Source organism: Hyla sarda, unplaced genomic scaffold (assembly GCF_029499605.1).
Source record: "Hyla sarda isolate aHylSar1 unplaced genomic scaffold, aHylSar1.hap1 scaffold_854, whole genome shotgun sequence".
NCBI classification, from domain to species: domain Eukaryota; kingdom Metazoa; phylum Chordata; class Amphibia; order Anura; family Hylidae; genus Hyla; species Hyla sarda.
In genome coordinates this window covers 99,242-113,421 of record NW_026610882.1, presented here as the reverse complement: position 1 = coordinate 113,421, position 14,180 = coordinate 99,242, and the positions used below count along the sequence as shown (strand labels likewise).

Genomic DNA, 14,180 nt, shown 5'->3' with positions numbered 1-14,180 from the left:
TTCTTTCCCTGAAGTGTCATGGCGCCCGCGGCATCCGGAAGCACAGTGAGTGTGCGCGGACCGTGAGCTACAGTCGTTGCTTAGCAACGCGCGACGCCCCCTTGCGATTGGCTGTACTCCGGCAGGTCTGCGGAATTCCCTAGAGCCGTGTGCACACACGGCGTCAGGGAATGGCCGCCATTACCACAGATGGGTGAGTGTTTGACCTCGTGGCATGTTACCCTGATTACCTTTTAATGTCCACACACCTGTACACTAATTGTCACTTACACATGATGCGATATATGTCAGATTGTATATACTGTACAGCACTAATTACACTGTCTTGTCAAAAGTATGCATTTTCTTCATGTATCATTATGTTCTTTTTCTTAACAATTGTCACAGTATCCACTGTAATATATGTTTTTTCTTTATTGAACACAATCACCTTTTGATATTGTACCCCATATAAATATGGGAGGAGTGTGTCACTTGCTTATGCTTGAAAAAGACCGTGGTGACGGTCGAAACGTTGTATCTTACCTTGAGGTAATAAACCTATTTTGATCACTACTGGAGTGCTGCGGGACACTTTATTCTACTATACTACACTGCTGCTGCCAGTGACCCGGGCTGCGATTGGGCCCGCTTGCACCCGCTACACCTTTGCATTCCTGGTGTGCTGCTCCTCCTTGCTATCTGGATATATCGAAGGGGTCTTGGAGCCTGCACCCCATATCCATCTGGACTCCTCTCCAAAGGACAAGGATGGAACACTCAACTTCTTCACATGCCTCTCCAGAGCCTCAGGTATTTGCTTATACTGAGAGTGAGATCGGCAGGATCATTGGAGCTGTGGATGAGGACGCTTCTTTCCTACATGCTCCCTCAGCCCTGGATCTCCAGAGGCAATACGAAACAGAGACTAAGAGACTATTATCTTTAAAACTTCACCTCTCTACATTAAGTGAGTACTACAAGTCCCAGCGGATCCCCAGAGGTATGCGGGTGGTCCCACCGGACAACGCATACAAAGGGGACAAGGATTTCCGCACCAAGTTTGAACATATAGCTAACAAATACGCTGCCGACGTGATTATTTTGAACATTGAATTTCTTCAAAGAGACATTGCTGCTACAAGTGACAAAGTAAAGACACTGGAATCTACCTTGGAAACAATACTGTCTAGCGATGATTACACTAAATTATGTTCCAAACAATCTTCCTTCTTGGCAAAACTCAAAACAGAACAAGAAAACATCAAACGTCACAAATGGTACCGTGATGTGCAAGACTACCAAAATGGCCGCATATACAATTGGGGCGACTTGTCCACCAACACCAGGAGGACAAGACGTTTGAAGGACCAACCGGGGACCTCACGCCAGAACGCTCGTCCTACTGAACCAGCATCCAGTTCACCTACTGCCCCCCAGGATTTTTTAGGGGCACGCCAGACTCATACCAGCGACCCACCAGAAGGGGAGGTCATAAATGGAAACGATCCCTCAAGAACCAGAAGCCGGGGCGTGAGGACGACACAGTTGAAGACCAAACCACCAAAAAAATAGTGGTAAATATATCTTCTACCCCTTTATCTGATTCACAATGTTTATTACTTGCTAGGGGCTTGAACTTTTGTCCTATTAACCATACTAATTGGTTTCAGCTTGAATTGGACTTTATTCAGTTTTTCAGAAAATTGAAACTTAAAATGTGGTTTATGAACAATTCTAGTTCGTCTAATGTTGACACCAATATTAATAATGTACAATTTCGTGCCTGTAACTATGACATTAGTGTGCCCAGTAATTTTTCTCCACAGGTACACGTACCTGCCATCGATACATTTTGTACTCTTGTTAAAAATGATACTGACAAACTGCGCACCTCTGGAAGTGTTAGTGCAGCTCACAACATTTCACAGAAACAATTGAGAGCAATCAATGATTTGGTCCATGATCACAGCCTGATCATAAAACCCGCTGACAAAGGGGGATCGGTTGTGATCATGGACCGCTCAAAATACATTGCTGAGGCTATGAGACAATTGGGGGATGCCTCTACATATACATTACTGAACAAAGACCCTAAATTTGACATACAAAGAAAGATTAATATAGTTTTGGTAGATGCCCTGACTATGGAGATCATTGACCGCCCTCTCTTTAATTTTTTGACTGTCCTGTGTCCTTCAACACCCATGATATATTTCCTGCCCAAGGTACATAAAGATTTGGTGAACCCTCCCGGGAGACCAATTGTCTCCGGGAGAGACTCACTCACGAGCCATATATCCGTATTTTTGGACCAAATACTGCGTCCTTATGTACACAGGGCCAAATCTTACATCCAAGACACCTCGGACTTCCTCAAAAAAATCGAACAAGTCACACTTCCAAAGAACAGTATATTGGCATCCCTAGATGTCACCAGTCTATACACCTCAATCCCACACGAGCTAGGCATTCAGACCATTCGCAGAACGATCTCTTCAGATTTTTCTCCTGTGCAAACTTCATTCATTATCCAACTTCTTGAACTAGTCCTACAATGCAATTACTTTCTATTCAATGACAAATTTTACCTACAAACAGCTGGGACTGCTATGGGGACCAACGTGGCGCCCAGCTACGCCAATTTGGTCATGACAGAGATCGAGGAGGGGTCTGTCTATGTGTCCCACCATGCCAGTCACGTACTGGCATGGTGGCGATACATAGATGATATCTTCCTCGTCTGGACAGGCACGGCCATTCAACTACACGAATTTTTGACATTCCTCAACAACATAAATGACCACATAAAATTCACTCTTACTCATTCTACAGAATCAGTCCAGTTCTTAGACACATTAGTCATCTCACAAAATGGTAAACTACATACTGACCTTTACACCAAGCCCACTGATAGCAACTCCATGCTACGCTACAACAGTCACCATCCTCGCCCCATGGTTAGATCCCTACCCAAAAGCCAGATGCTCAGAGCACGACAGATAGTTAGCCTTGACGAAAGGGTAGAACCTGCACTCGACAAAATGGCCAAGAATTTCATACAGAGGGGATATCCCAAATCATTGGTTGAGAGGAGTAAACAGGAGACACTTACTCTCAGACGACAGTCACTATTGCACCAGACAAAAGTAGCCCAATCCAACAAACGCATTAGTTTTGTGTCAACATATTGTGACAGATCCACAACAATTGCCAGAATTATCAAACGACACTGGCATATTCTCCGAGACAGTTTTCCACAGGTAGAGGAATTCCAAAACAACCCCATTATGGCTTACCGGCGCCCCCCGAACTTGAGAGACAAACTTGTGAAAACAGATGTCTCTACAAGTTTAGGGGGCCAACAAAGATACCTCACTGTACAAAATAAAGGCAGCTACCCATGTCGGAACTGCATTAACTGCACCCGCATGGACAAGGGCCCACATTTTAAACATCCTACCACGAACAGACAATACAGGATAAGATGGTACCTGACCTGTGTATCTGAATTTGTGGTGTATGTTCTCACATGCCCTTGCCAACTGCTATATGTAGGCGAAACCACATTGGAGTTCCGAACGAGGTTCAACCAACACAGGTACTCAATCCGTAAGAAGCGCCTGGACCTACCCGTAGCTAAACACTTTACGGAATTTGGACATCATGAAAATGACCTCAGATTTACCTTGCTAGATCATGTTCCCATATCTAAAAAAGGCGGCGACCGAGTTAGCATACTCAAAAGGTGCGAACTACGTTGGATCCATGAGTTGGGCACATTACGCCCCCATGGACTTAACGTAGACTTCACTGTAACCACAGGTATCTACAAATTATCCCGATGACTTGACCTGCCAGTTGAACTTGATTGTATATATAAATTGTGACACACACACTGAGCAGTATACCAACTCATCATTCACTGTATATGAATCCTAAATGATCAATTATATACCGTGTTCTTCTTTCAACATGCTAATTATTCTTGCTTTGTTTTTATGCAGATGATCAGGGGACACGTCGATCAAACACCACTGACCATCATCTATCTGATCATTCTACCAGTTCTAGACCCTTACCACCCGAGTGCAGCCAACCAAGAATGAAATTGCTCTCATCTACGTTTTTGTATTTTTCCTCTATACACACCTTTATGTGAGCCAGATCAACTGACAAACACAGCTATACAGTGATACATGTGTATACATACGTGCATGTACAAAATCATGCTCCTATGTATATACTATATACCATACAGTTGCTCCACACAACCTGCTTTCACAGCCACACCTTGCCACCACCCTCACACCTACATATGCATACCCGTACACCTTTTACATTCTTATTCTTTCTTTTTCTCATTTATTTGCAATTCCCCATCTTTTCCTTATACACTTAGGATCCATTCATTCATGCACATCCATCTCCCGTTACTCACTCACACACCTATTATTTTCCACATACACTCCTGCTTTCACCACACCAATACACATTTCTCATCTTCCGTAGTCATTTACATACATTTATCCACATGATTATATTATATATGTATTGACAGATCAAGTGCGGGTATCTTGCCCGCACTACACATAGCTTCATTGACAACTGCACACATCTATACGCATGCGCCAAACAGGACACTTCTTTCCCTGAAGTGTCATGGCGCCCGCGGCATCCGGAAGCACAGTGAGTGTGCGCGGACCGCGAGCTACAGTCGTTGCTTAGCAACGCGCGACGCCCCCTTGCGATTGGCTGTACTCCGGCAGGTCTGCGGAATTCCCTAGAGCCGTGTGCACACACGGCGTCAGGGAATGGCCGCCATTACCACAGATGGGTGAGTGTTTGACCTCGTGGCATGTTACCCTGATTACCTTTTAATGTCCACACACCTGTACACTAATTGTCACTTACACATGATGCGATATATGTCAGATTGTATATACTGTACAGCACTAATTACACTGTCTTGTCAAAAGTATGCATTTTCTTCATGTATCATTATGTTCTTCTTCTTAACAATTGTCACAGTATCCACTGTAATATATGTTTTTTCTTTATTGAACACAATCACCTTTTGATATTGTACCCCATATAAATATGGGAGGAGTGTGTCACTTGCTTATGCTTGAAAAAGACCGTGGTGACGGTCGAAACGTTGTATCTTACCTTGAGGTAATAAACCTATTTTGATCACTACTGGAGTGCTGCGGGACACTTTATTCTACTATATATATATATATATATATTTCTCCGCCGAAATCACTTTTAAACCCATTTCCACCTTTTTTTCCCTTCTCTTCCTCTTACTTTTTTTTCACGTTTTTTTACGTTTTTCTCCTTTTCGCCTCTTTTCTGGGCGTATTATTCTTCTTTTTCTTCTTTTTTTTCGTCTAATGCATACCCCATCAGTGCAGCAATGCTTATTCAATACCGCCAGCAGATGGAGACACTGGGGGATAATTTTCTAAGGATTTATACTGATTTTTCCTGTCTGAATTTGTCGCACAGAAAGTTGCAGGCCAAATATGTGTGACATTTCTGCGACTTTAGCTTCTAGAGCATTTTTACAACATTATACATAGGTGCTGAATACATAAAAAGCGACTGTTCAGCGACAGACAAGTCGCATCGGCTGAAAGTAGGCCAGAATGTCAGTCCATGTTGGAGCAGGTTTAGATACAGTCTAAAGTATAGATCTCAAAGTCTGTGCACAGAATTTAGCAAGGGCCTCGCACCTTCTGATGCATCAGGTAGGTGCACAATAGCATAGCCTAACCCTCTGTACTTTGGTCTATATTGATGCGGGACATAGACAGCCAGCTGATGACCAATCCATTAGTGCAATGGATGGCTGGAAGCATTTGTCTTTGCCTTTGCAATACCACAGAAGCAATGCATGGTCAATGTACAGCAATGACACACCTGTGTGAACAGCCAGGAGACCCCCCCCCCCCCCCCCATGTTATGTTACATAGTTACATAGTTAGTACGGTCGAAAAAAGACATATGTCCATCAAGTTCAACCAGGGAATTAAGGGGTAGGGGTGTGGCGCGATATTAGGGAAGGGATGAGATTTTATATTTCTTCATAAGCATTAATCTTATTTTGTCAATTAGGAACATTCAGCACCCACCCGCTATCAAGGCAGCTGCCTATCATGTCATGCCCTACCTGCACAGGTGTGCTGGCTACTCAAATGATCCAATTAAGGAGGCCATTTAGTCAGCAGCAGCAGAAGTCCTGTGCCTGGACGCTCCAACAGCGGCCAGACACAAGCAGAAGCAGAAGCAGCAGAAGCAGCAGCAGCACCACCTTTTGTTTTTTGGCTGCAGCAGCAGCAAGGCCCACAGGGCTGGCTAGCTGGCTAGCCAGCAAGCAGGTAGCAATGAAAGTAGGAATCTTTCTTTTTAACCCTGTAAGGGGGTGGTGCACTGTACCCGAAGATACTGCCATATCGGGTCAATGCATAGGGCGACGGAAGCAAGCTTCGAAATCGGCCCCCGTTCTCAAAAATCCATTTAATATATGGTCCCCAGATAGGGGACGTATCAGATATTAAACTGATAAGAACAGATACTACACTTGATCTTAGCCAAAAGGCCGAGAAGCGATAACCGTGAAAGGGGCGGGCCCAACAAGGTGCCCTTCATGGGCACTATCACTGCTTGCTGTCAGGGAGGCTGCCAGACAATTTTCCATGCACACTCTGGGCTGGGGGGCAGTCAACCACCAGTACACACAGCAGAACCTAAACCCATACCATTATTGCTAAGCAGCAAGACAGGGGCCCATTGCACTCCCACGGGGCCTTTTTAAATGCAATCCATAACCCGGATTTGCCAGGAACCCTTCTTACTCCTCCTACTTGCATGTGACACTGGGCTTAGGATCTGCATAGGAAACACACACACAAGCACACACCTACCTTTGTTGCCTGCAGATGCCTCCTTGGCTGTCCCCAAACGGTATCAAACCAACACCCACGGGAAGCTGTAAGCATAGAGGACATGCCTGCACCCCATTGGACTTACCTGTGTGGGTTAAACCCGGGTTATTTGACAACCTATGGCGGTGATGGTTCTGCTCAGGCAGAGCAGTGCTGATGCTCCTCATAAAGCTGTCGCTGCTGTGAAGGTTCTAGGTGACATCACAAATCCCTATGGTTACATACACAACAAAGCTGGGTTGTTGTTGTTTACACTCTGCAAGGCCTGTGGAAGTGAGTGACATCATAGCACTGTAGTTCTGAGGGTTCTAGATGGATGCAACAATCTCCTGTTGCTTCTATGAAGGCCATAATAGACGACATCACCAAACAGCTCCATAGTCACATACACAGCAAAGGAGAGATGTTGTTTACACCTAGTGATGTCAGTGGTATTGAGTGACATCACAGCACAGTGCTAAGGCTCCTGGGCCTGGACACAGCAGCGGCTGCAATATCTCAACGGAGAATACGTTTATATATATGTGTGTGTGTGCGCGTATATATATATATATATGTATATATATATATATATATATATATATATATATATATATATATATATTTCTCCGCCGAAATCACTTTTAAACCCATTTCCACCTTTTTTTCCCTTCTCTTCCTCTTACTTTTTTTTCACGTTTTTTTACGTTTTTCTCCTTTTCGCCTCTTTTCTGGGCGTATTATTCTTCTTTTTCTTCTTTTTTTTCGTCTAATGCATACCCCATTAGTGCAGCAATGCTTATTCAATACCGCCAGCAGATGGAGACACTGGGGGATAATTTTCTAAGGATTTATACTGATTTTTCCTGTCTGAATTTGTCGCACAGAAAGTTGCAGGCCAAATATGTGTGACATTTCTGCGACTTTAGCTTCTAGAGCATTTTTACAACATTATACATAGGTGCTGAATACATAAAAAGCGACTGTTCAGCGACAGACAAGTCGCATCGGCTGAAAGTAGGCCAGAATGTCAGTCCATGTTGGAGCAGGTTTAGATACAGTCTAAAGTATAGATCTCAAAGTCTGTGCACAGAATTTAGCAAGGGCCTCGCACCTTCTGATGCATCAGGTAGGTGCACAATAGCATAGCCTAACCCTCTGTACTTTGGTCTATATTGATGCGGGACATAGACAGCCAGCTGATGACCAATCCATTAGTGCAATGGATGGCTGGAAGCATTTGTCTTTGCCTTTGCAATACCACAGAAGCAATGCATGGTCAATGTACAGCAATGACACACCTGTGTGAACAGCCAGGAGACCCCCCCCCCCCCCATGTTATGTTACATAGTTACATAGTTAGTACGGTCGAAAAAAGACATATGTCCATCAAGTTCAACCAGGGAATTAAGGGGTAGGGGTGTGGCGCGATATTGGGGAAGGGATGAGATTTTATATTTCTTCATAAGCATTAATCTTATTTTGTCAATTAGGAACATTCAGCACCCACCCGCTATCAAGGCAGCTGCCTATCATGTCATGCCCTACCTGCACAGGTGTGCTGGCTACTCAAATGATCCAATTAAGGAGGCCATTTAGTCAGCAGCAGCAGAAGTCCTGTGCCTGGACGCTCCAACAGCGGCCAGACACAAGCAGAAGCAGAAGCAGCAGAAGCAGCACCACCTTTTGTTTTTTGGCTGCAGCAGCAGCAAGGCCCACAGGGCTGGCTAGCTGGCTAGCCAGCAAGCAGGTAGCAATGAAAGTAGGAATCTTTCTTTTTAACCCTGTAAGGGGGTGGTGCACTGTACCCGAAGATACTGCCATATCGGGTCAATGCATAGGGCGACGGAAGCAAGCTTCGAAATCGGCCCCCGTTCTCAAAAATCCATTTAATATATGGTCCCCAGATAGGGGACGTATCAGATATTAAACTGATAAGAACAGATACTACACTTGATCTTAGCCAAAAGGCCGAGAAGCGATAACCGTGAAAGGGGCGGGCCCAACAAGGTGCCCTTCATGGGCACTATCACTGCTTGCTGTCAGGGAGGCTGCCAGACAATTTTCCATGCACACTCTGGGCTGGGGGGCAGTCAACCACCAGTACACACAGCAGAACCTAAACCCATACCATTATTGCTAAGCAGCAAGACAGGGGCCCATTGCACTCCCACGGGGCCTTTTTAAATGCAATCCATAACCCGGATTTGCCAGGAACCCTTCTTACTCCTCCTACTTGCATGTGACACTGGGCTTAGGATCTGCATAGGAAACACACACACAAGCACACACCTACCTTTGTTGCCTGCAGATGCCTCCTTGGCTGTCCCCAAACGGTATCAAACCAACACCCACGGGAAGCTGTAAGCATAGAGGACATGCCTGCACCCCATTGGACTTACCTGTGTGGGTTAAACCCGGGTTATTTGACAACCTATGGCGGTGATGGTTCTGCTCAGGCAGAGCAGTGCTGATGCTCCTCATAAAGCTGTCGCTGCTGTGAAGGTTCTAGGTGACATCACAAATCCCTATGGTTACATACACAACAAAGCTGGGTTGTTGTTGTTTACACTCTGCAAGGCCTGTGGAAGTGAGTGACATCATAGCACTGTAGTTCTGAGGGTTCTAGATGGATGCAACAATCTCCTGTTGCTTCTATGAAGGCCATAATAGACGACATCACCAAACAGCTCCATAGTCACATACACAGCAAAGGAGAGATGTTGTTTACACCTAGTGATGTCAGTGGTATTGAGTGACATCACAGCACAGTGCTAAGGCTCCTGGGCCTGGACACAGCAGCGGCTGCAATATCTCAACGGAGAATACGTTTATATATATGTGTGTGTGTGCGCGTATATATATATATATATATATATATATATATATATTTCTCCGCCGAAATCACTTTTAAACCCATTTCCACCTTTTTTTCCCTTCTCTTCCTCTTACTTTTTTTTCACGTTTTTTTACGTTTTTCTCCTTTTCGCCTCTTTTCTGGGCGTATTATTCTTCTTTTTCTTCTTTTTTTTCGTCTAATGCATACCCCATCAGTGCAGCAATGCTTATTCAATACCGCCAGCAGATGGAGACACTGGGGGATAATTTTCTAAGGATTTATACTGATTTTTCCTGTCTGAATTTGTCGCACAGAAAGTTGCAGGCCAAATATGTGTGACATTTCTGCGACTTTAGCTTCTAGAGCATTTTTACAACATTATACATAGGTGCTGAATACATAAAAAGCGACTGTTCAGCGACAGACAAGTCGCATCGGCTGAAAGTAGGCCAGAATGTCAGTCCATGTTGGAGCAGGTTTAGATACAGTCTAAAGTATAGATCTCAAAGTCTGTGCACAGAATTTAGCAAGGGCCTCGCACCTTCTGATGCATCAGGTAGGTGCACAATAGCATAGCCTAACCCTCTGTACTTTGGTCTATATTGATGCGGGACATAGACAGCCAGCTGATGACCAATCCATTAGTGCAATGGATGGCTGGAAGCATTTGTCTTTGCCTTTGCAATACCACAGAAGCAATGCATGGTCAATGTACAGCAATGACACACCTGTGTGAACAGCCAGGAGACCCCCCCCCCCCCCATGTTATGTTACATAGTTACATAGTTAGTACGGTCGAAAAAAGACATATGTCCATCAAGTTCAACCAGGGAATTAAGGGGTAGGGGTGTGGCGCGATATTGGGGAAGGGATGAGATTTTATATTTCTTCATAAGCATTAATCTTATTTTGTCAATTAGGAACATTCAGCACCCACCCGCTATCAAGGCAGCTGCCTATCATGTCATGCCCTACCTGCACAGGTGTGCTGGCTACTCAAATGATCCAATTAAGGAGGCCATTTAGTCAGCAGCAGCAGAAGTCCTGTGCCTGGACGCTCCAACAGCGGCCAGACACAAGCAGAAGCAGAAGCAGCAGAAGCAGCAGCAGCAGCACCACCTTTTGTTTTTTGGCTGCAGCAGCAGCAAGGCCCACAGGGCTGGCTAGCTGGCTAGCCAGCAAGCAGGTAGCAATGAAAGTAGGAATCTTTCTTTTTAACCCTGTAAGGGGGTGGTGCACTGTACCCGAAGATACTGCCATATCGGGTCAATGCATAGGGCGACGGAAGCAAGCTTCGAAATCGGCCCCCGTTCTCAAAAATCCATTTAATATATGGTCCCCAGATAGGGGACGTATCAGATATTAAACTGATAAGAACAGATACTACACTTGATCTTAGCCAAAAGGCCGAGAAGCGATAACCGTGAAAGGGGCGGGCCCAACAAGGTGCCCTTCATGGGCACTATCACTGCTTGCTGTCAGGGAGGCTGCCAGACAATTTTCCATGCACACTCTGGGCTGGGGGGCAGTCAACCACCAGTACACACAGCAGAACCTAAACCCATACCATTATTGCTAAGCAGCAAGACAGGGGCCCATTGCACTCCCACGGGGCCTTTTTAAATGCAATCCATAACCCGGATTTGCCAGGAACCCTTCTTACTCCTCCTACTTGCATGTGACACTGGGCTTAGGATCTGCATAGGAAACACACACACAAGCACACACCTACCTTTGTTGCCTGCAGATGCCTCCTTGGCTGTCCCCAAACGGTATCAAACCAACACCCACGGGAAGCTGTAAGCATAGAGGACATGCCTGCACCCCATTGGACTTACCTGTGTGGGTTAAACCCGGGTTATTTGACAACCTATGGCGGTGATGGTTCTGCTCAGGCAGAGCAGTGCTGATGCTCCTCATAAAGCTGTCGCTGCTGTGAAGGTTCTAGGTGACATCACAAATCCCTATGGTTACATACACAACAAAGCTGGGTTGTTGTTGTTTACACTCTGCAAGGCCTGTGGAAGTGAGTGACATCATAGCACTGTAGTTCTGAGGGTTCTAGATGGATGCAACAATCTCCTGTTGCTTCTATGAAGGCCATAATAGACGACATCACCAAACAGCTCCATAGTCACATACACAGCAAAGGAGAGATGTTGTTTACACCTAGTGATGTCAGTGGTATTGAGTGACATCACAGCACAGTGCTAAGGCTCCTGGGCCTGGACACAGCAGCGGCTGCAATATCTCAACGGAGAATACGTTTATATATATGTGTGTGTGTGCGCGTATATATATATATATATATATATATATATATATATATTTCTCCGCCGAAATCACTTTTAAACCCATTTCCACCTTTTTTTCCCTTCTCTTCCTCTTACTTTTTTTTCACGTTTTTTTACGTTTTTCTCCTTTTCGCCTCTTTTCTGGGCGTATTATTCTTCTTTTTCTTCTTTTTTTTCGTCTAATGCATACCCCATCAGTGCAGCAATGCTTATTCAATACCGCCAGCAGATGGAGACACTGGGGGATAATTTTCTAAGGATTTATACTGATTTTTCCTGTCTGAATTTGTCGCACAGAAAGTTGCAGGCCAAATATGTGTGACATTTCTGCGACTTTAGCTTCTAGAGCATTTTTACAACATTATACATAGGTGCTGAATACATAAAAAGCGACTGTTCAGCGACAGACAAGTCGCATCGGCTGAAAGTAGGCCAGAATGTCAGTCCATGTTGGAGCAGGTTTAGATACAGTCTAAAGTATAGATCTCAAAGTCTGTGCACAGAATTTAGCAAGGGCCTCGCACCTTCTGATGCATCAGGTAGGTGCACAATAGCATAGCCTAACCCTCTGTACTTTGGTCTATATTGATGCGGGACATAGACAGCCAGCTGATGACCAATCCATTAGTGCAATGGATGGCTGGAAGCATTTGTCTTTGCCTTTGCAATACCACAGAAGCAATGCATGGTCAATGTACAGCAATGACACACCTGTGTGAACAGCCAGGAGACCCCCCCCCCCCATGTTATGTTACATAGTTACATAGTTAGTACGGTCGAAAAAAGACATATGTCCATCAAGTTCAACCAGGGAATTAAGGGGTAGGGGTGTGGCGCGATATTGGGGAAGGGATGAGATTTTATATTTCTTCATAAGCATTAATCTTATTTTGTCAATTAGGAACATTCAGCACCCACCCGCTATCAAGGCAGCTGCCTATCATGTCATGCCCTACCTGCACAGGTGTGCTGGCTACTCAAATGATCCAATTAAGGAGGCCATTTAGTCAGCAGCAGCAGAAGTCCTGTGCCTGGACGCTCCAACAGCGGCCAGACACAAGCAGAAGCAGAAGCAGCAGAAGCAGCAGCAGCACCACCTTTTGTTTTTTGGCTGCAGCAGCAGCAAGGCCCACAGGGCTGGCTAGCTGGCTAGCCAGCAAGCAGGTAGCAATGAAAGTAGGAATCTTTCTTTTTAACCCTGTAAGGGGGTGGTGCACTGTACCCGAAGATACTGCCATATCGGGTCAATGCATAGGGCGACGGAAGCAAGCTTCGAAATCGGCCCCCGTTCTCAAAAATCCATTTAATATATGGTCCCCAGATAGGGGACGTATCAGATATTAAACTGATAAGAACAGATACTACACTTGATCTTAGCCAAAAGGCCGAGAAGCGATAACCGTGAAAGGGGCGGGCCCAACAAGGTGCCCTTCATGGGCACTATCACTGCTTGCTGTCAGGGAGGCTGCCAGACAATTTTCCATGCACACTCTGGGCTGGGGGGCAGTCAACCACCAGTACACACAGCAGAACCTAAACCCATACCATTATTGCTAAGCAGCAAGACAGGGGCCCATTGCACTCCCACGGGGCCTTTTTAAATGCAATCCATAACCCGGATTTGCCAGGAACCCTTCTTACTCCTCCTACTTGCATGTGACACTGGGCTTAGGATCTGCATAGGAAACACACACACAAGCACACACCTACCTTTGTTGCCTGCAGATGCCTCCTTGGCTGTCCCCAAACGGTATCAAACCAACACCCACGGGAAGCTGTAAGCATAGAGGACATGCCTGCACCCCATTGGACTTACCTGTGTGGGTTAAACCCGGGTTATTTGACAACCTATGGCGGTGATGGTTCTGCTCAGGCAGAGCAGTGCTGATGCTCCTCATAAAGCTGTCGCTGCTGTGAAGGTTCTAGGTGACATCACAAATCCCTATGGTTACATACACAACAAAGCTGGGTTGTTGTTGTTTACACTCTGCAAGGCCTGTGGAAGTGAGTGACATCATAGCACTGTAGTTCTGAGGGTTCTAGATGGATGCAACAATCTCCTGTTGCTTCTATGAAGGCCATAATAGACGACATCACCAAACAGCTCCATAGTCACATACACAGCAAAGGAGAGATGTT

At 45.3% G+C, this 14,180-nt stretch overlaps 4 non-coding genes across 4 annotated transcripts; all 4 read right to left on the bottom strand.

Annotated features, from left to right (window-relative positions):
- Positions 1–6,404: 6,404 nt before the first annotated feature.
- LOC130347917 (U2 spliceosomal RNA) lies at positions 6,405–6,595 on the bottom strand. The gene has a single exon (XR_008885768.1). It is a non-coding gene; the product is annotated as a U2 spliceosomal RNA (small nuclear RNA).
- Positions 6,596–8,700: 2,105 nt separating this feature from the next.
- On the bottom strand, positions 8,701–8,891 carry LOC130347915 (U2 spliceosomal RNA). The gene has a single exon (XR_008885767.1). It is a non-coding gene; the product is annotated as a U2 spliceosomal RNA (small nuclear RNA).
- Positions 8,892–10,975: 2,084 nt separating this feature from the next.
- Positions 10,976–11,166, bottom strand: LOC130347914 (U2 spliceosomal RNA). The gene has a single exon (XR_008885766.1). It is a non-coding gene; the product is annotated as a U2 spliceosomal RNA (small nuclear RNA).
- A 2,081-nt stretch (positions 11,167–13,247) lies between these two features.
- Positions 13,248–13,438, bottom strand: LOC130347913 (U2 spliceosomal RNA). The gene has a single exon (XR_008885765.1). It is a non-coding gene; the product is annotated as a U2 spliceosomal RNA (small nuclear RNA).
- Between the last annotated feature and the right edge of the window lie 742 nt (positions 13,439–14,180).